Raw genomic sequence first — 22,882 nt, forward strand, 5'->3', positions numbered from 1 at the left:
ATTTGGGGTGTTTTCAACTCTTGGTTATTGTTTGCTGCTATTAACATGAGTGTACAATCATTTTATTTTAAAGGATCACGCAGACTACTATGTTGAGAATAGATACTAGATTTCAAGGCTGGAAGCCAAAGACCAGTTAGGAGGCTGGGTAAGAAATGATAGCAGTAGCAGAGGAGCTGAGAAGTCATCAAACTTTGATTTTTAACTTGTGATAAGGCTGGCAATCTGGGCTGAAGAAGTAGGTGGTTTCTGTACTTTATTTCTTCCCAGGCTAGCATCTGGTTTAGTAGGATTCACTTCTCTCAACTTTCTATGGAATGTTAGTGCTGTGGTCTGAATGTATGCCCTGAAATCTGTATGTTGGAAACTTAATCTACAATGCAACAGTGTCTGGAGGTGGAGCCTAATGGGAAGTGTTTTGGTCATGAGAGAGAATGGGTTAACTCTGCCATGAAAAGGGCTTGTGGGAGTGTGTTCACTCTCTTCTACTCCTCTGCCATATGAAGACACAGTGTTCCTCCCCTTGAGAGGAGGCCATGTTCAAGGAATTGTCTTAAAAACAGAGAATGGAACCTCATCAGGCAACTGAAACTGCTAGTGACTTGATCTTGGGCTTCTCAGACTCCAAAATTGTGAGAAATAAATTTCTCTTCTTGATAAATTACTCAATCTATGGTATTCTGTTATAGCAGTACAAAATGAACTAAGACAGCCAGAAAAACCACTACTTCTAGAAAAATCTGATTATCATATACAGTGAGATTCATAAAAAGTACTAAGCAGGCTGGGTGTGGTGGCTCACGCCTGTAATGCCAGCACTTTGGGAGGCCAAGGTAGGCAGATCACAAAGTCAGGAGATCGAGATCATCCTGACTAACACAGTGAAACCCCATCTCTACTAAAAATACAAAAAATTAGCCGGGCGTGGTGGCACGTGCCTGTAGTCCCAGCTACTTGCGAGGCCGAGGCAGGAGAATCGCTTGAACTTGGGAGGCAGAGGTTGCAGTGAGCCGCGATCGTGCTACTGCACTCCAGCCTAGGTGATAGAGTGGGACTCTGTCTCAAAAAAAAAAAAAAATGCTAAGCAGCTAAGCAATCTGTAGTAATAACTCAGCCAGTTAGAAGCTTGGGAGATTTCTCAGGGTACCAGAATGCCTGAATAAAACAAACAAACAAAAAAGGCTTATTTTAACCATGTGTGATAAAAAGCCAACTAAAATATATTAGACTTTTCTCTGTCTTCTTGAAGAGAAGAAATTGAAGTGTTTTAAACTTTTCTGGATGACTTGCTATCACATTCGTGAAAGAGCGACTTTAGTACTGACACAGGTATATTAGGAACAACGTCTTTAAGGTTACTGAAACGGACAGGGCTACATTATCCCACACTAAAGTAGTATCGGCCTTCTGCATTTTTGGTATTTTGGGGTTTTCTTACTGGGGATTTTCAGTCTCCTTTCTTGTAAATAAGTCTGCAAGTACTGTTCTTTTTTCTCTTCCTACAAGCTTGGAGAACAGTGTCCAGCACTGTACCTTTCAGGTAGTAGTAGGCACTTGATAAATGCTGATAGAATGAAGACAGCCAAACATGTTTACATTGTGGGTAAAATAAAAGTTGTTTTGGCTTCTTGGGGCCTCTTTGGTTGTCTTCCTACTTCTCACATATATTCAGGGCTAACAATTTTGCCATATGACGTCACTCTGCATACAGTTAAGGCATGAGGCCATTGATGGCTGGTGAGAAAAACCTGTTTAGACCATGCATGTTGATCCTAGGTCAGAGAAGCCATGAAATAAGAAATGTCTTCCTGTCTCATCTATTCTGGTCAGAGCCATACTGTAAAAAGATATGCAATATTTTGAAAGCATCAACTGTTTGACATCTGTTTTAGGAAAGTTCACAAACACATTCTTGATGACAAAAGTAGTGTGTTATTTTCTTTATTTTCTTGCCAAAAAAATGCATTCTGAAATATAGACTATTTGGATGGGGTCACATTTAAACTAGAAGTACATGTGAAAATTACAGAATCTTACAGCAAGAAGGGATCCAGAGAGATGAGAAAAACAGGAAGACAGACAGATGTGGACATGAAGCTAGAGAACACTATCATTGCTACAGTTTGCATTGCATATTTTTTAGAAATGTCTCTTTGCCAAGCTGCTCCTAGGTTTTGGTTTGCATACATGGCTCTGTGTCTTATGAGGAATATACCAGGAGAGATTTGGAATTGGTACTGACTCTTGATTACATTAATTTGAGGAACCTCACTTTAAGAGCATGAGAGCTGACTCTGTCATCTACCAATCAACAAGGGGTTTCACCATGTTGGCCAGGCTGGTCTGGAACTCCTAATCTCAGGTGATCCACCCACCTCAGCCTCCCAAGTGCTGGGATTACAGGCATGAGCCACTGTGCCCGGCCTACAATATATCCTATACTTCACAATCTCAGTAAGTATTCATTTAGCTTTGATTTAAATTCTCTGGAAATGGTCATAGGAGTCATATGGGTCCTTTAATGTATATGACATATACAGACATACTATTTAAAACTTCCTTTGCAAAACTACCGTTTCTTAATCTTTTCTTTTACAAAGTTAGAACATGAATAAAGAATAAACATGGGCTGATATCCACGAAATCTGTCTTTCTATTTTAATAACTAATTTGACTTACAAGTTGGAAAAACTAGATGAAACTTCTGTAACTTATGTATCCTGGATATAAAATAAAGATATCCCTTTTCTTACAAGAAGAAGGAAAAAAGGAGATACCTAAATTAAAACAGCTAGCTTATATTGAATACTTACCATATGCCTTGCACTGTGTTAAGTACTTTAAGTACAACTAATTTAATAGTCAATCAACCCCGTGAAGTAGATTCTATTATTTTTACCACTTTATAGATGAGAAAACTGAGGTTTAGTAAATGGCAGAGCTTCTATTTAAACCCAGGATTGTCTGAGGCCAAAGCTAGTGTCCTTAACTGCTATACCATACTGCATGTATTAGCAAGAGAATCAGAAACCCTGGGTCTTTGCTGAGTACCCAAAAGACTACAGCTGAATGTAACTAATAGGATAGTACTATGGGTATCCCAGAGGTCTCCAAGGGAGCTGGTTTTTGCAAGAATGCAAAGGCTCATAAAAGCTGATAGAGGACTCAGCACAGACACTGCTTGCTGCAAGCTAAAGCCTAAAAGTGCTGACAGTGAAAAACAAAAGAAGCAAGAACAAAAATCAGGATGCTCAGAGAAATTGATAATGGGCCCAGGCAATTGATTGTTGTACTCGGAAAGGGAACCATGAAAAGGTAGCAAATGCTATAGCATACCAAGCAGCAGTCAGAAGGCCACAGCCACTCATCTTTAGGTATCACGTTATAGAATGTGAGGAGCTCTCAGATAGGGTACTAATACAAGCAGTGCCTTTCCCAGGGAGAAGGGTCTACCGTCTACCTACCTCTTCCCACTAGAGTGTAAGCTCCTTAAGCACAGAAACCATGTCTTTTTGTACAAGAATGTATCCCCAGTTCCTAAAACATCACCTGGCACATAGAGGGTGCTCAAGAAATATTTGTTGAATTCAGGCATTCAAGAACAAATGGAAGACAGTGCCTAGTTTGCTATCCTAAGCTACAACCCAGATAGATGTCTCCAAGTCCTCCAGTCTTCAAACACACAAATTGGAGTCCAGGCTCCTAATCCCCTCTGTAGCAGTCATTAGTGCCACTCAACAAATATTTTCAACTCCCTGCTTTCCAGGCACATGGCAGATTGCACTTCCCCACTCCTTTTAAAGTTAGGTGTGGCACTGTGATGTCCTTTAGCCAATGAAATGTGACCAGAAGCTTTAAGAACTTTTCCATGCCTAGGCGATCATGGAAGCATGGAGATGTAGCTTCTCCGAGCCTGACACCCAGAGTGAGGACTAGAAGAAGATCCAGCCAACCCACAAATTCTGTTGTTTAAAGCCACTGACATTTTAGGATTGTTACTTCAGCCTAACCCAGCCTTGCCTAACTGATGTGTTGCCTAATTTGCAGAAAAACTCATCTTTTTGTCAGGTTTCCTTTACCTAGATTTCCTGGGAATCATTAAGAGGTGCCTACAATTTTTAAGTAGATGCTGGTTGCCATTTATCACCTTTAGATTTAGACCTCTCTGCCCGGTTTCACTTCTGGTCACTTCTTGCCTCCATGTAACTAACTTTCCCTGGGCTGCTGCTGTTTCTCCAAACCATGTTGTGGCAAATAATGACAGAGTTAATACCTGGCTATGGAGTTTAAAAGAATTTTCCTGGAGGCTTGGGGACCAGAGGGAAATTACAGGGTAGAAAAAAAAAGCTCAGTGTTGGTTGTTCATTATCATGTTGCACAGGCTCTATCAGCCAGGTCTGTCCACAGGGTCCCCATTAGCGGGCTCTTTCCTTAGTCTCAGCATCTACTGCCATGGTGAAAGTTTAGCTTAGCTCCCATGGAGAGAAGCATCTTCTACCTTATTTACACTGTCCCGAGGTCACTCCCTGATCTTCTCCTTGTAGACCCAAAGAGGGAAGGAAAGCCATCCTTGCCTCCAGTGGAAAGCATCATAATCTCTACAGAGATCCAAATAATCTCTACTCCCAGGAAGGCCGCCACATACACTCTTCTACAGGGCAGTTTAACTCTTTATTTTGACAACCTCTTCATTCTAGAACAGAATGTAAGTTAGAGCTTTTCAAAATTAATGGTCCATTGAAGTGATTTTTCCCAAAAGGAAAGAGCAATATTTTTTTAGCAATGAATTCTCAAAGCAAAGGTAAGAAGTTGTTGGCAGCTTCAAATAGCAGCTTATCCCTGCTTCTGGTAACTTTTTGCTTTTTTTTTTGTTTTATTTGTTTATTTTTGTTGGAGCCCATTTTTCTCTCTACACAAATTTCCAGAGTTCTTGCTCCATATAGTGTGACACCTAATCGTATAATGTCCTGTGCCATAATGCTCTGTTCTGGTGGCCTCAGCTAAAATGTAAGATCGCTGGGAAAGGCAACTATATCTGCTAATACTTAGTAAAGAGAGGCAGATTCACATAGGGTTAAGAGTTAGACGCTGTAAATATACCTCTTAACACAAAGTAAATGTTAAGTGTTTGCTACCACCATAATGCCTCTGAGATGACCCGGTGACTTGTCTGGTTTCCTTCCTAACGGGCTGAGATTGCAAGGGCTTGCTATCTTTAATGGCCAGAGGAAGAACTAGTTCAAGGGCTGAATGCCAACCTGAATTAAAGAGGAAAGCTAAGACCACTACCATATCTGGTAAGTGATGCCACAGCCAGGGAGCCAGGCAAGAGATCAAGAACAGCAAGAATCAAGGGCAGGAAAATAGAATCCAAGACAGGTTTGGGGATTGGACCAAACCAAGGAAGCTGGTGTCTGTCATTAAGGTGTAATGTGGGGAAGACAGAGCCAGATTGGCCACCTTGCACTCTCTACAAGGCTTTGCATGAGTTATTTTCCTTCTCAGCATCCTTAGGTTCCATTGAAAAAAGAGAAATATTATTTTCATAAGCTAGCATTTTCCAAAGCATGCTCTGGGGAAACAAAGTTCTTGAGGAAGTTAGTAGGCATAATGTGAAACCAACTTGAAAACTGTAGCATTAAATAAAGTTTAACACATTTCCTTACTATAGGGCCCATCAAAGGATGTTCAGATGCAGTGTGAATCTCCAGGAGGGAGCTAGAGGATGCAATGTCACCCTGAAGATACTTGAGAAGGAAGCCTTCTTTTCATCATCATCTCGCCCTGCCCTAACTCATTACATCTACAAAGCACTTTAGGCTCATCATAATGAAAGAGGTCATGTAAGTTCAATGTAAGTTGTAGATGAATGTATCTAATCACACTATTAGGCAAGGAACATCAAAATGGAAGCAGAAAAGGTTGCAAAGGACTTCTCCCAACCAGGTGGTTAGCAAGTGGCATGGCAGAAGTCATGCATGTTATCTTGGATTTTGTGAGAGCCAAGGAAGGGGAGGCTAGACAGTGAATGAATCAGACAAGAACAAGCCCTTCTCTGAAAGAGGAGCAAGGATGGTTTCCTGGAGGATTAGCAATTTTTATTTTTATTTTATTTTGTGTGTGTGTGCTATTAGATACATGTATTTTCTAACATTTTATTTTGAAGTAAGTTTAGACTTAACAAATGTGCAAAAATGGTACAGAGAATTCCCTCACCCCTTTCACCCAGCATCCCCTAATGATAATATATTACATAATCATAGGATTAGACATTTTTAGAATATTTTCTCGGTGCCAGACACAGTGCTGTGTGCTTAATACGCAATATTTCACTGAACCATCCCAACAATCTCATACGGTAGATCTAATGATTCTTACTTTGCAGACGAAGAAATTGACATTGAGGTTCAGAGAGAGACTGTAAATTGCCTAAGGTCACTCAGTATTATTAGCTTGCAGAGCTGAGATTATAGCTAAAGTCAGACTGACTCCAAAATCTATAGTCTTTGCTCCCTCCAGTTGGCCACAGGATCTCAATAAATCTGTGCTCAGTTCCTCCTGGCCCCTGTCTTGGGGGTACATACTCTAATAGTGAGGAAGGAACTTGGTAACTAGTTATGCTTGATGTTTGTTCAAGGTACAGTGGAACTTGAAGGAGAGAGGATGGTTACCATGTCAGCTTAGCATGTGGAGTGGAGGGCTGGTCAGGGAAATATTGTAGAAGAGTAGCCCCTTGAACTAAGTCCTGATAAGAGTCACCAAGAGCACAAGGAGTATGTAGTAGGTGTTTGGTGGCTGTGGAGTACGTTCCTTACACAGGAAATATTGTCCATATGGGAATTTTCATAAAACTTTTAAAATGAGAAAACAAACTTCCAAAAAGAGTCTATATTACAGTCGCTGATAGTTCCGTTTCAGAAGTTCAGAGACCTGAACACCAAAGGAAAACACAACAGAACCAAACAACGACAACAAAAAAACCAAAGGCATTGCTAATCTGCCATCTGCACCAATGATGTAGGAAAATAAACCAGGAGAGCTAAGCAAAGCAAAACAAAACGAAAACGCCTTAAACAAAAAAGTTCTCTTTTGAGACAGGAGGAAAGCCCTGTCTCCCAAAGCCACATTCATGTTTTCTGTGTTTATGCTGTGGTGTGACCGGGGCCTAGTGTCCTGTTGGGGGCCTTTTTATGCTTCATAGCTTAATCTGTCTCCATCACTTCCCAAAGTCAGACGGGAATCAGCTTAAAAAGCCAAGGCTTGACTTTAGCCCTGCAGCGCCCACCTCCCAAGCCACAACATCTTAGTGCAGCCTCCTCCCGGGCAAGGAAACAGTCAATAAGGAAATACCATAGTTAGGCTCTTTGCAACTTGCTGGAAGTGTGAGGCGGCTTCATTTCCTGATCGCTCAGGTGGAAATTGTAAAAACAATTAAGAGCAATGACTAATCACCGAATCAAAGCAGGTTGCCCAACTCATTTGCAATTGTGTGCTCAGTTCTGTGTGCCAACAAACAAAGACTTGGGGAGTTTATTATTTAAACCAATTAAAAGCTCTAGGCAAAGCGAGTAGTCAATTTGTGGCCACGTGGTGGGAAAACATCGGTTGGAAGAGCCTGAGGAATTTCGTGAGCAGAGCCATATGGCCAAAAACGAAATGAAGCTCCCAGGATCACTGGGAATGTCTGCAGTGAAAGCAATTTCAGAATAAAACGTGTCACCTAGCAAGAAAGACTTGTGTTCTGCGCATGCGCCCCCTCCCCCGTATTCTAGCTTGCCTGCAAGGCTGGTAGTTCTAACCAACAGTAAAAGAAAAACGAACTGACTAAACTAACTCCATACTCTGATTGTTCAGCAAGAGACATTGCTAAATTTCCTGTCCACCGTTTGTACTTTTATGTATTTTAGGGCTACCTAGAGAGTTCTTAAAGGCCTAGATGATGAAAATCGGCTGCCCTTCTTCCCAAATGAGGTGCACAGTCCATCTGGAGAGGGCACTCACACTTTTGTATGAGGCTGTAGGCCATAAAACGGAAAGTAAAGAATTAAAAACTGCAGCCATTTGGTAGCAGTTATAAAAAAAAAAAAAAAAAAAAAGATAGGGGGAGGTAGAAGGTTGTGTGGTAGGGCGGTTGCTCCAGCAAATTAGATTTACAGAATGGGTTGTAGATTAAGCCTTTAGTGAAAGTTCCTTTTCACATCTCTGCGAGATATTTTTTTGCTTACATTCTCTTTCTGGCCTATAGGTCCCTTTGCCCCTAACCATTCCTCTCTGTCTCCACACCCGTGTCACTGTCCCCCACCCCATGCATTTTCCTGGAAAGTCATAATTCTTGAGCTCCCAATGGATCTCGCTTCTTAAGGTTCTGGTTCCTTTTCCTTTCAAGTTCCCTCCAAAACAAGCAATCTCAGACAATTCTGATTACAGAAGGAGAAAGAACAATTGTGCCGGAACCAACTGGAAAATTTGGAAAGCTGTCAACTAGCTGCAGCTGTCCTGTATTATGTTGTATAACTAGTGCACTAAGATTAAGTCATTTTTGTACATCAATAAACAATATGGCTCATGGTATGTCAACAAATAAATTGAGTAACAAAGAATAACAACCATAATGTCATCCCTGTCAGAGTCTAGTACTGTCAATACTTCCAATATTAATATGGCACACCTGTTAGTGTGTTGGGGTGTGGTCAGGATTCTAGCTCCAGTTTTCTGCAATCTGGAGGCTAGCGGCAGGAAAAGGAGGGGAGCTTCTAATGCTCTATATCTGGGGCTTACTGTAGACTGTCGCAGGAATCCAATCCCCTCTCGTTTCATTCCAACAAGTTGTCAGTAACAGCACCAACTCGAATTATACGTGAAGGATTCTAATCCTTGCTTTTTTTTTGAGACGGAGTCTTGCTCTGTCACCAGGCTGGGGTGCAGTGGCGTGATCTTCACTCACTGCAACCTCCACCTCCTGGTTCAAGCGAGTCTCCTGCCTTAGCCTCCCGAGTAGCTGGGACTACAGGTGCATGTCACCACACCTGGCTAATTTTTTGTATTTTCAGTAAAGAAGGGGTTTCACCCTGTTAGCCAGGATGGTCTCAATCTCCTGACCTCGTGATCTGCCTGCCTCTGCCTCCCAAAATGCTGGGATTACAGGCATGAGCCACCGTTCCCGGCCAATCCTTACATTTTTAAGTCAGATGCCTGTAACGAGTTAGGTTGCAAAGCACAAAACTATACGACCTGTGAGTTCCAAGTCTGACTCTGCTACCAGGACCTAAGAAACCCTCAGAAAGTCACCTAACCTCAGGGGCCTGTTTGACTATCGAAAGAACCTTCCTTCCTAACCCATTACACATGGAGGAAACATGAATGAAAGCATATCCCCATTTCTAAACCAGTGGGAATGGAAACAGCATGTCATAGAGACCAATTGAACTGTTTTGAGTAGTAGTTTTCAAGAGGTGATTAAGAAATGTGGTCCTCTGCCTGGGCGCGGTGGCTCACACCTGTAATCCCAGCACTTTGGGAGGCCGAGGCAGGTGGATCACGAGGTCAGGAGTTCGAGACCAGCCTGGCCAACATGGTGAAACCTCATCTCTACTAAAAATGCAAAAAAAAAAAAAAAATTAGCTGGGCACGGTGGCAGGCACCTGTAATCCCAGCTACTCGGGAGGCTGAGGCAGGAGAATTGCTTGAACCTGGAAAGTGGAGGTTGCATTGAGCCAAGATCACACCACTGCATTCCAGCCTGGGCAACAGAGCAAGATTCTTTCAAAAAAAAAAAAAGAAAGAAAGAAAGAAAAAGAGAGAAAGAAAGAAAGAAAGAAATGTGGTCCTGTCTGAAGACATCCCTGATATCCAATCTGGTGCAAATGTGGGATGACCCTCCAACTGGGTGAGAGCACCAGGAGCCCTGCTTAATTTACAAAACAGAATGCCAATCCTGCTACCTGGCTGGCTGTCAAGTGTGGTAGGCATTATGACTGCTAAACAAGATACAGTTCTTTTCTAGATGAAGAAGTGAGCATACCTAAAGAATACAAACCCAGTCCCTTTGAAGGTAAGCACAGCCATGTCACTTGCTTTGGTCAATAAAGTGTGAGTGAAAGTGCTATGTGTTACTTCTGGGTAGAAGCATTTAATTGCCAGACCTTCCAGAGCTCTCTTGCCCTGGTCTGGTAAACTGTAGTACAGGGTTGACTGACATGAGGTCATGAGGTGCTATAGAGTGACTACGTGAAGCAAACCCACCACTGACCCATGCTGGACATGTAGCATGAGTGATCAAAATGTTTTTTGTTGTATTCAACTACTAAGCTTTGGGTGGTGTCTGTTTTCACAGAATATTCTAGCCTATTCTGACTTGTAACAGTCATAATCTAAGGCTATAATTTTTTCATTCTGAGATCTATAACTTAGTCATTGACTGAAGAGTCTCATCTTGACTAAAAAGTTATCTGACCAACTGAAAAACATGATTTAGATAAAAAATATTGAAGAGGCGGTCTAAAGGACATATTTAGACCAACCTTTTAAACTCTCCTAGGTTAATGTTATGCAAATTAAATAAGCAGAGTAATTTATTTTGACTGATTTAGCTTAGGTCTCTATGGGAACACATTCATAAAGCCTTAAGTTGCCATTAAAAGTTGATCTAAAACAAGTCATTATCTGTAGAAAATAATAGAATGTTGTATACAGTGTTCTTTATATCATATTTCATGTGATAAGATCTGGCTAGAACCTGGTTTGAGGCAGAAAATCTATCTTTTGTTTATCAAGCATTTTTTACCAAAGTAGAATCATATTTTCATTTCTACCTTAGCTACTAGGAAGCTCAGAGCTAAATTTACCATTCTATTTCAGGAGCTATCATATTGCTCCTTCCAGGCATAATTCCTTATGCTTCTAACTCCAGTCTTCTCTCATTTACAACTGTCCTCCATATATTCATACATACATTTTTATCTTATAAACTGGTTAGAATCCTTCAGAAATATTGATGGTGATACTTATTATAAATCCTTTTGTTTTCAAGGCAAACTCACTTGCAGAGCCAAACCATAACCACAAAATGAATCCCGTTCATTCCCATGAGACCCAGTTCTAAGGGGTTACAGGTTCTCACTTCTTCCTCTATTGTCTTTAAAGAGAAGAAAATAGTCTCATGGGTCACTGGACAGAGTATGGTTGGCTTTTAGAGGAATAGGGACCTTTTTGTATCTGATTCAGGGTTAAAAGAGTTAGACTACAAATTCAGAAATAATTTGATTATCTGTGTTCTTGGAACAACAGAATCTGACAGGGAAAGGCAATAAGACATTCTAGGCCATACTACTGCAAAGGAAACTTAACAAGGATCACAGACAAACTGGAAATTTTAACTTGCATAATCCTCATAAATGGAAGGCAGAGAAAAAATAAATATATAAGGCTAACCACTAAGTTAAATGACTTTGTAAAAGTCTCAATAAGCCTAGTAAATTGTGTTTCTCAAATTAGGGCGGCATTTCTCAACCTCAGCACTATTTCTTTTTTGAGACAGGGTCTCACTGTCACTCAGGCTGGAATGCAGTTGCACAATCTCAGCTTACTGCAGCCTTGGCCATCCTGACTCAAGTGATCCTCCCACCTTAGCCTCCCAAGAAGCTGGGACTACAGGCACATGTGCAGCTAATTTTTTATTTTTTGTAGAGATGTCTTCCATCTTTCCTAGGCTGGTTTCAAACTCCTGAGCTCAAGTAATCCACTCTCCTTGGCCTCCTGAAGTGCTGGATTACAGGCATGTATCACCTTACCAGGCCTACCCTCAGCACTATTAACATTTTGTAGGAATACAGTTAAGAAGAGAAGTGAAGGACCTCTTCAAGGAGAACTACAAATCATTGCTCAAAGAAATCAGAGATAACACAAACAAATAGAAAAACATTCCATGCTCATGGACAAGAAGAATCAATATTGTGAAAATGGCCATACTTGCCAAAATGATTTGTAGATTCAATGCTATTCCCATTAAACTGCCATTGACTTTCTTCACAGAATTAGAAAAAAAAAGCTATTTTAAAATTCATATGGAACCAAAAAAGAGCCTGAATAGCCAAGACAAATTCTAAGCAAAAAGAACACAGCTGGAGGCATCATGCTGCCTGACTTCAAGCTATACTACAAAACTAATGTAACCAAAACAGCATGGTACTGGCACAAAAACAGACACATAGACCAATGGAACAAAACAGATAACTCAGAAAAAATGCCATACACCTACAACAATCTGATCTTCAACAAACCTGAAAAAAACAAGCAATGTGGAAAGGATCCCCTATTTAATAAATGGTGCTGGGAGAACTGGCTAGCTATATGCAGAAAATTGAAACTTGATCCCTTCCTTATACCATATACAAAAATCCACTCAAGATGGATTAAAGACTTAAATGTAAAACCCGAACTATAAAAACCCTAGAAGAAAATTTAGGAAATACCATTCAGGACATAGGCACAGGCAAAGATTCCATGATGAAATCAGCAAAAGCAGTTGCAACAAAAGCAAAAATTGACAAATGGGATCTAAATAAACTAAAGAACTGCTCAGCAAAAGAAACTATCATCAGAGTGAAGAGACAACCTGCAGAATTAGAGAAAAGTTTTGCAATCTATCCATCTGACAAAGGTCTAATATCCAGCATCTACAAGCAACTTAAATTCACAAGAAAAAACACAACCCCATTAAAAAGTGGGCAAAGGACATGAACAGACACTTCTCAAAAGAAGACATACATGCGGCCAACAAACATGAATAAAAGCTAACATCACTGATCATTAGGGAAATGCAACTCAAAACCACAATGAGATACCATCTGACACCAGTCAGAATGGCTATTACTAAAAAGTCAACAGATAACAGATGATGGTGAGATGGTAGAGAAAATGAATGCCTTTACACTGTTGGTGGGAGTGTAAATTGGTTCAACCATTAGGGAAAACAGTGTGGAGATTCCTCAAAGACCTAGAGGCAGAAAGACCATTTGACCCAGCTATTCCATTATTGTGTATATACCCAAAGGATTATAAATAATTCTATTATAAGATACATGCATATGCATGTTCATTGCAGCACTATTCACAATAGCAAAGACATGGAATCAACCTAAATGTCCATTAATGATAGATGGTATAAAGAAAATGTGGTACATGCACACCATGGAATACTATGCAGTCATACAAAGGAACAGGATCATGCCTTTGCAGGGACATGGATGGAACAGGAAATTGTTATCCTCAACAAACTAATGCAGGAACAGAAAACAAAACACTGCATGTTTTCACTTTTAAGTGGGAGCTGAATGACAAGAACACATGGACACAGGGAGGGGAACGAGACATACTGGGACCTGTCAGAGGGTGAGTGGTGGGAGGATGGAGAGCTTCAGGAAGAATAGCTAATGGATGCTGGGCTTTATGCCTAGTTGATGGGATGATCTGAGCACCACCATGGTACACATTTACCTACGTAACGAACCTGCACATCCTGCACATGTACTCCTGAAATTAAAATAAAAGTTGGAAATCAAGAAAAAAAAAAACATTTTGTAGTGGATAATCACTTGTTGGGGGGAGGGAGGGGCTTCTCTGTGTATTGTAAGATGTTTAGCAACACCCTGGCATCTATTCATTACATAACAGCAACACTTCCACCAAGCCGTGAAAATACAAAAATGTCTCTACACATTGGCAAATGTGCTCTAGGGAGTCAAAATTGTCCCTCACTGCAAACCACTAAATCGGAGTATTTTTTCATCAGAAAATTCTGCCACAGTCAGCCATAACCCTCTCCTCTTTTGTATTTCTTATAAAATAATCATAATAGCTGTCATTATTGTGTACCTACTATGTGTCAAAAACTTTATATGCATCCTCTTATTTAATCCTCACCACAGCCCTGTGAGGAACTATTCATCCCTAATTTACAAATAACAATTCTGAAGTTTAGAGAAGTCATACAGTTAGTAGGAAATGGAGGTGAAAGACAAATCCAGAACTGCTTGGTTCTCAACCTGTGTTCTTATCCAGTGTTCAACCCAGATCAACAACCCACCTTAACAAATGAAGAAACTAAAGTTCTTCCAACTTAAGCTATTTACCTATACAACATAGCTAGCCTGTGGCAGAATCAGAGTACTACTCTAGATTTTTGCAGCTGAAAAAATACACTTTTTTTTTTTGTCCATGTGAATCTATTAAGTTGTGGCTGGGCCACTTGTACCCTCTCCTACTTGGGTGCAAACAGAAGCAAAAGGGTGAGATATCTGGAGCCAATGAAGTTCAGAGATCGCACCAAAAGAAAATACTAAAGCAGTGGCAATCAGCAAAAGAAAAAAAAAAACCTATCAGTACTGTGTGAGGCCACACAGCTACCAAAGTTTGCAATGAGAAGAAAGAGTATAACTACTACTGCCACTTAGGGAACTATTTGAGTATTTCTCTGGGAATCCTTGACGCTCACCTGCTTCACTGAACTCCAAAGACAGAAAAATGTATGACCAGATTGAGTTTTCTTAAGATACTTTGAGACTATTCTACTTTTTTTATGTCTGCTAATGGCTGAATCAGAAGAAAATCATATTTTCTGCAATGATGATGATGAAAAATCAATATCGCATGAACTCCCCATGTGCCCAAGCTGGAATTTAACATGGCAAAATTGATGTGTGAACCAGTGTTGCTATTTAATGTGGTTTCTATCAAAGTGTTCATAAAATCTGGAGCTGCAGCTGGCCCCCATTAGGTAGTTTCTTGGTGAAAGTTTTCCAAGGAAAACTTTTTTAACAACTTCATAAAGCCAAGCACAAAAGGAGATTGCAATGACTGGCTGAAAGACGTGGGACTTTTTGTCTTTGACGACGGAAATGTTAAACGGTGGCTTATTCTTTGCATTTATGGAAGAAAACTTGGAAGGCATTAAAAGCTACATTTTGAGCCTTGTATGATTTCATTCATTTATGCATGAATTCATTTGTTCAACATTTATTTAGCACCTACTATATGCCAGGCACTGTGCCAAATGTTGGGGGGAAGAAAAAGATGAACAACACTGGTGAGAATACAAGTAACTATTTCAAAGTAGTCTATGGCAAGGCCTTCAGCAACAAAATTTGTAAAGCTACCTGGAAAAGTGCTTGGTGCCGATAAATGCTCAGAATATGTATGTTAATTCCTTCTGCATTCACAATTAAATGCAAATGCTTTGAGATCATACATTTATTGATTAAAGATGACTATCATCCTCACACAAAAGGTATTGTTTGGGGCCCAATTTGGAAATATGTGCTATTGTTTTATAAGGTACATTGTCATCTGAACAACCAGATATATATGTTTTGTCACAACACCATTACACCTTTCCTGTATACTTCCTCTGCTCTCAGGAGACTTATACTCCAGCTGAAGAAATCATGTTTATATTTTCTTATGAATAAAACATGAAGGAGGCTTTCCCCTCCAGCAGACTCTCTTGCCCACACTCAGATTGGTTCTAGATTGGTGTAAACATGGGTCATTCATTCAACCAATCCTTCCATTCAACCAGCACAGGTAATAATAATGATATAAGAGTTCAGAGGAACAATTGATCCCCTGGGAGATGAGGTGATCAGGCAAGGCTCTGTGAAGTAGGCAATCCGGAAGCTAGGTCTCAAGAATGAAGGTTGTACACAGTACAAAGGAATAAGAAAGAAATTCAAGACAGGGGGAACACTTGAGCAAAGATGCAGAAGTAGGAACATGCTTAGCATGATTGGGAACAATGAATACACCAGTTTGACATGAACACCATTCAGAGGATTTAGTGGAAAACCAAATTCAAGCCAGGTAGGGCCAAATCATGGAAAACCTCAAATTTCAGTCTCAGGCATTGTATAAAATTTGTAGCCTATATATGGTTGCAAACATTATACTTTTAAAAAGTGTAGAGCAAGAACTGAGTCTACAGATTCTCAAGTGTTTTACTCTTAGCAGTATTATTTATTACAGTAAGTCTCAGAACCTTCCAAATGCTTCCAATACTATAAAATTCACAGGACTTGGAGGCCTGTAAAAGAAAAGGTCCTGAAAACATATGGCAACACTACCTGAGAAATGTGTCCTTGAGAAAAGAAACTAGCATTTGCAGACATTGTGCAAGACCCTGGTACATGTGTTCTTTAATTTAATTCTCACATAAAGTCTATGAGGTGGGTCTTAATATAACCCCCATTTTACAGATGAAAAAACTGAGCCTCAGATAGCAGATCAACACAGGATGCAAGCTCTGGCCCACTTTGTTCTAAATCCACTATTCTTTTTACAATACGCCCTGCCCCCTGAATGGAGTTTCTCTGCAAAAATTTGAGTTGGGGTACCCTGTGATTAATCCATACCTCCAGTTGCTATTCATCTGGAACTTAGTAAAAATTTCTATTTGTCTATCATCCCAACATCTTTGAATGTCAGATATTTTGAGGTTCTAGCCAAGTTAGGGAAAACAATGAACTCAAGGATTCTCAGAACAATTCATTATAAAATCAAACCAGCCCTTCACTATATAGTCAAACTAGCACCACATTTACTTAACTATCAAAGATTCTACACCCAGGATCAGAGAAAATGGTGCTAACTGGAACTATCTGAGTAGTTCAGGTTGAGAGCCACAGCGAATAAGGATTGGCTCTACTATTCTGGTAGGCTCTGCTGCCTCTTTACCTATCACATCACTAAAACTAAAGCCAACAATTATACTAGCAGGTTACTTTTGTTCAGCACTCTATCGTTTGCAAAGGTGATATACAACCTCCCTCTGAAACACCACCACTTCTAATTTCACAAATGAAAAAACTAAAGATCAGAAAAAGCAAATAACTTGCTCAAGGACACATACCTCAATAATTGGCAAAGTACAAATTCAAACCCCAGCTCATTGTCCTCAAAGTTCAATATATTACTTTCTCAGTGTGAAGACACTGGTATTGCCTTCGTTTTGGCAAAATAGCCATGTAGTGAAAGACTAGGAGAAGTCAACAACTTAACTGATTTTATTTCTCAGTGCTAATCTTCCAGGTTCTGAAGTATATTAGGCCATTTTTGCATTGCTATAAAGAAATATCTGAAGCTGGGTAATTTAGAAAGAAAAAAATTTTAATTGGCTCACATTTCTGCAGGCTGTATAAGCATGGTGCTGACTTCTGGTGAAGACTCAGGAAACTTATAATCACGGCAGAAAGTGAAGGGGGAACCAGGATGTCACATGGTGAGATAGGGAGCCATGAGAGATGGGAAAGGTTCCACATTCTTTTTTCAAGAGATTATTTATTAATTTATTTTTTAATTAAAAAAATGTGGTTGTATAGTAGGTGTGTATCTTTATGGGGTACATGAAATATTTTGGTACAGGCATTCAATGGGTAATAATCACATCATGGAAATGCAGTATCCATCCCCTCAAGCATTTATCTCTTGTGTTACAAACAATCCAATTGCATTCTTTTATTTATTTTAAAATGTAGAATTAAATGATTATTGATTATAATCCCCTGGTTGTGCTAGCAAACACTAGGTCTCATTCATTATTCTAACTACATTTTTGTGCTCATTAACCATCCTCACTCCCGCTGCCCCCCAACCCCACTATCCTTTCTAGCCTGTGGTAAACATTCTACTCTCTATCTCCACAAGTTCGATTGTTTTGAATTTTATATCCCACAAATATGTGAGAACATGTGATAGTGGTCTTTCTCTGCTGGCTTATTTCACTTAACATAATGACCCCCATTTCTATCCATGTTGTTGCGAGTCAAGATCTCACTTTTTTATGGCTGAGTACTACTCTGTTGTGCCACATTTTCTTTATCCATTTATCTGTTGATGGACATTTAGCTTGCTTCCAAATCTTGGCTATTGTGAACAGTGCTGCAATAAACATGAGCGTGCAGATATCTCTTCAATATACTGAATTCCTTTATTCTAGGTATATATCCAGTGTTCAACCCAGATCAACAACCCACTTTAACAAATGAAGAAACTGAAGTTCTTCCAACTTAAGCGATTTACCTATACCACATAGCTAGCCTGTGGCAGAATCAGGGTACTACTCTAGGTTTCTGCAGCTGAAAAGATACACTTTTTTTGTCCATGTGAATCTATTAAGTGGTGGCTGGGCCGCTTTTACCATCTGCTACTTGGGTGCAAACAGAAGCAAAAGGGTGAGATATCTGGAGCCAATGAAGTTCAGAGATCGCACCAAAAGAAAAAACTAAAGCAGTGGCAATCAGCAAAAGAAAGGAATTGCTAAACTGTATGGTAGCTCTATTTTTAATTTTTTGAGGGACCTGCAAACTCTTCTCCATAGTGATTCAACTAATTTACATTCCAACCAACAGTGCACGAGGGTTCCTTTCTCTCCATATACTCTCCAGCATTTGTTATTCCCTGACATCTGGATAAAAGCCATTTTAACTGGGGTGAGATGATACCTCACTGTAGTTTTGATTTGCATTTCTCTAATGATCTATGATATTGAACACCTATTCATATGCCTGTTTGACATTTGTATGTCTTCTTTTGAGAAATGGCTATTCAAATCTTTTGCCCACTTTTTAATCAGATCATTATTCCCCTGGAAATATAACTCCACTGGACGGGGAACCACGCCCCAGTCTTGCCCAAGGAGAAGCGGAACTCAGACACATCTATACCTGCCTCCATCTGGTAGTCTTTCTCTACCTGCCCTGGTAGCCAAAGACAAAGGTCATAATCTCTTGGGAACTCTATGGCCCTGCCACTGCCTGAGAAATCTGAATACTTAACCAGGTGTCCCTAGGGCAAGTTTGCATCTTCCCTATTAGACTGCAGGCTGATGCATTCCTGAAAGCACAAACTCCTGGCTGGAGGCCAGCCAACACAAAACCACTGCACTAAACAAAAACACAACCAAGGACTCTCACAGAGGCCACTTCACTTCCCTGCTAACTCCACCAGAACAGGTGCTGGTATCCACAGCTGAAGACCTGAAGATGGGTCACATCACAGGACTCATTGCAGACACTCTCCAGTGCCAGCCTGGTAGCTCCACTGGGTGGCTAGACCCAGAAGACCAAAAGCAATCACTACACTTCAGCTCTCAGGAAGCCCCATTACTAGGGGAAGCGGGAGAACACCAAATCAAGGGAACACCTCATGGGACAAAAGAAACTGAACAGCAGCCCTTGAATTCCAGACTTTACATCTGACATAGTCTACCCAAATGAGAAGAAACCAGAAGAACAATTCTGGTAATATGACAAAACAAGGTTCTTTACCACCCCCCAAAGATTATACCAGCTCACCAGCAATGGATTCAAACCAAAAAGAAATCTCTGAATTGCCAGAAAAAAAAGTTCAGCAGATCAATTATTAAGCTAATCAAGTAGGCAGCAGAGAAAGGTGAAGTCCATCTTAAAGAAATAAAAAACATGATATCAAATATGAAAGGAAAACTCTCCAGTAAAAGAGATAGCATAAATAAAATAGAATCACAACTTCTGGAAATCAAGGACACAGATAGAGAAATGCAAAATGCACTGGAAAGTCTCAGGAATAGAATCTAACAAGCAAAAGAAAGAACCTCAGAGCTCGAAGTCCAGCCTTTCTAATTAACCCAATCTTTCAAAGACAAAGAAAAAAGAATTTTTAAAAAAATGAACAAAGCCTCCAAGTAGTTTGGGACTATGTTAAACGTCCAAATCTAAGAATAAGTGGTGGTCCTGAGGAAGAAGAACAATCTAAAAGTTTGGAAAACATATTTGATGTAATAATCGAGGAAAACTTCCCTGGCCTTGCTAGAGATCTAGACATCCAAATAGAAGAAGCTCAAAGAACACCTGGGAAATTCATTGCAAACCACCCAGGCACATAGTCATCAGGTTATCTAAAGTCAAGACAAATGAAAGAATATTAAGAGTTGTACAGCAAAAGCATCAGGCAACCTATAAAAATGAAAACCTACCAGATTAACATCAGATTTCTCAGCAGAAACCCTACAAGCTAGAAGGGATTGTGGTTCTATTTTAGCCTCCTTAAACAAAACAATTATCAGCCAAGAATTTTGTATCCATTGACAAAATTTTCATTTCATAAATGGATCAAAATTTAAATATTCTTTGAACTGAATGATAACACTGACACAACCAATCAAAACTTCTAGGATACAGCAAAAGGAAAGAGGAAAGTTCATAGCATTAAATGCCTACATCAAAAAGTCTGAAAGAGCAGAAATAGACAATCTAAAAATCACACCTCATGGACAGGAGAAACAAGAACAATCCAAACCCAAACCTGGCAGAAGAAAAGAAACAACGAAGATCAGAGCAGAACCAAATGAAACTGAAACACAAAAATACAAAGGTAAATGAAACAAAAAGCCATTTCTTTGAAAAGATAAATACAATTGATAGACCATTAGCAAGATTAACCAAAAAAAGAAGACAGAAGATCCAAATAAGCTCAATTAGAAACAAAACAATGGGTATTACAACCAATACTACAGAAATAAAAGGGAGCATACAAGGCTACTATGAATACCCTTACATGCGTAAAGTAAAAAACCTAGAGGAGACGGATAAATTCCTGGAAAAATACAACCCTCCTGGTTTAAACAGGAAGACATAAAATCTTTGAACAGACCAATAACAAGAAGCAAGATTGAAATGGTAATTTAAAAATTACCAACAGAAAAAAGTCCAGGACCAAATGGATTCACAGCTGAATTTTATCAGGCATTCAAAGAAGAATTGGTACCAACTATTGACACTATTCCAAAAGATACAGAAAGAGGAAATCCTCCCTAAATCATGTTATGAAGTCAGTAACAACCTAATACCAAAACCAAGGAAGGACATAAAAAAAAGAAAACTGCAGAAAACCAAACATTCTATGTTCTCACTCATATGATGAGCTAAACTATGAGGACACAAAATCATAAGAATGATACATCGGACTTTGGGGCCTTGGGGGAAACAGTGGGGGGTGGTGAGGGATAAAAGACTACACATTGGGTACAGCTAGGGTGATGGGTGTACCAAAATCTCAGAAATCACCACTAAATAATTTATTCATGTAACCAAACACCACCTGTTCCCCAAAAAACATATTGAAATAAAAAAAATTTTTTTTTAATTTTTAAAAACAAATGTAAGATCATACCATCTGCAAACAAGGGTAATTTGACTTTTTTCTTTCTAATTTGGATGTCTTTTATTTCTTTCAATGATATGATTACTCTAGCTAAGACTTCCAGTACTATGTTGAATAACAGCAGTGAAAGTGGGTATCCTTGTGTTCCCAACGTTAGAGGAAAGGCTTTCAATCCATCCCTATTAAATATGATACTTGCTTTGGATCTGCCATATATGGATTCTTTTAAGGTATGTTCCTTCTATATATGGTTTTTGACAGTTTTATCATCATCAAAAAATTGGGACTTGATGGTTTGAGGGATGTTGAACTTCATCGAATGCTTTTACAGCATCAATTAAAATGATCATATAGTTTTCGTCCTTTATTCTATTGATATGATGTATCACATTGATTGATTTGTGTATATTGAACCATTCTTGTATCCTTGAGATAAATCCCACTTGGTCATGATGAATGATCTTTTTCATATATTGTTGAATTTGGTTTGCCAGTACTTTGTTGAGGAGTTTTGCGTCAATATTCGTCAGAGATATTGGCCTGTAGTTTTCTTTTTTTGTATGTTTTTGTCTGGTTTTGGTATCAGGACAATAATGGCCTTGGAGACTTTTGCCCTCCACAGCTTTCAGCTGTGACAAGGCAACATTGAGTTCAATCTACAGTCTCCCAGTTGCTTTGTTCTCCCTCCCCAAAGGGCACAGATTCTGTGTCTGCATCACACAGCTGCTGCTGGGGGGTGGGGGAGGGGTGTCTCCCCTGCCCTCCTTAATGCCTGTTTCTACAATATGAAGTTAAAACCAGGTGCTGTGGTTGCTCACCTGATTTTTGGTTCTTGTGAGGATACTTTTGTGTGCAGATAGTTGTGAAAATTTGGTGTTCTAGCAGGAGGGACGAAAGACGTAGGCTTCTATTCTGCCATTTTGCTGTGCCCTTGAGAGAGCCACACTCTTGTAAACGACAAAATCTCACATAAACTCAGTGAGAACTCAACTCACTACCATGGGAAGGGCACCAAGCCATTCATGAGGGATCTGCATCCATGGCCAAAACACCTCCCACCAGGACCCCTCCAACATTGGGTATTACATTTTAACATGAAATTTGGAGGAGACAAGCATCCAAACCATATCATGAAGTTTCTTTCTCCAGCCGTCTCCAACTCTCTATTGATTGAGCTTGCCAGCTGGTCTGGTAGCATGCGGACATAGCCTATGTGTCATAGGTGCAGAGAACTGAGAACTCCCCCTCAAACTCGCAAATGCAATAAACATGACTTTAACCTCGAGGAAATCCAAAACACATGGAAACCATAAAAATGGCATTGGAGAAATTAACAACAGGTTATCAGAGAGACAAGAGTCTCTAGTCGTGCTATATTGATGAGTCATGGCTAGACCCTGTCAAAAAAGAACCTGGATGATATTATAATGATATAGATAGCAAAGAACATGTAGGAATAAGATAAATAGCTACCTGATGAGCAGTCAGAGATACTCGAAAGGTCTAAAAATTTCAGTCATCAAATCATGCTATTCACAGGCTACCCTATTTTATAACATATTTTTCATAATATATGCATTAAAATGCATGTAATCATTGCCTATGTTCATCAAGCAGCTCATTACTTTAAGGATGAAAAAAAATCATTAGATTATATTCTCGAGTGAGTGGTTTGTTTATTTAACTGGTGAGG

Source organism: Aotus nancymaae, unplaced genomic scaffold (genome assembly GCF_030222135.1).
Source record: "Aotus nancymaae isolate 86718 unplaced genomic scaffold, 86718_ANA_hifiasm-v0.15.2.pri h1tg000004l, whole genome shotgun sequence".
NCBI classification, from domain to species: domain Eukaryota; kingdom Metazoa; phylum Chordata; class Mammalia; order Primates; family Aotidae; genus Aotus; species Aotus nancymaae.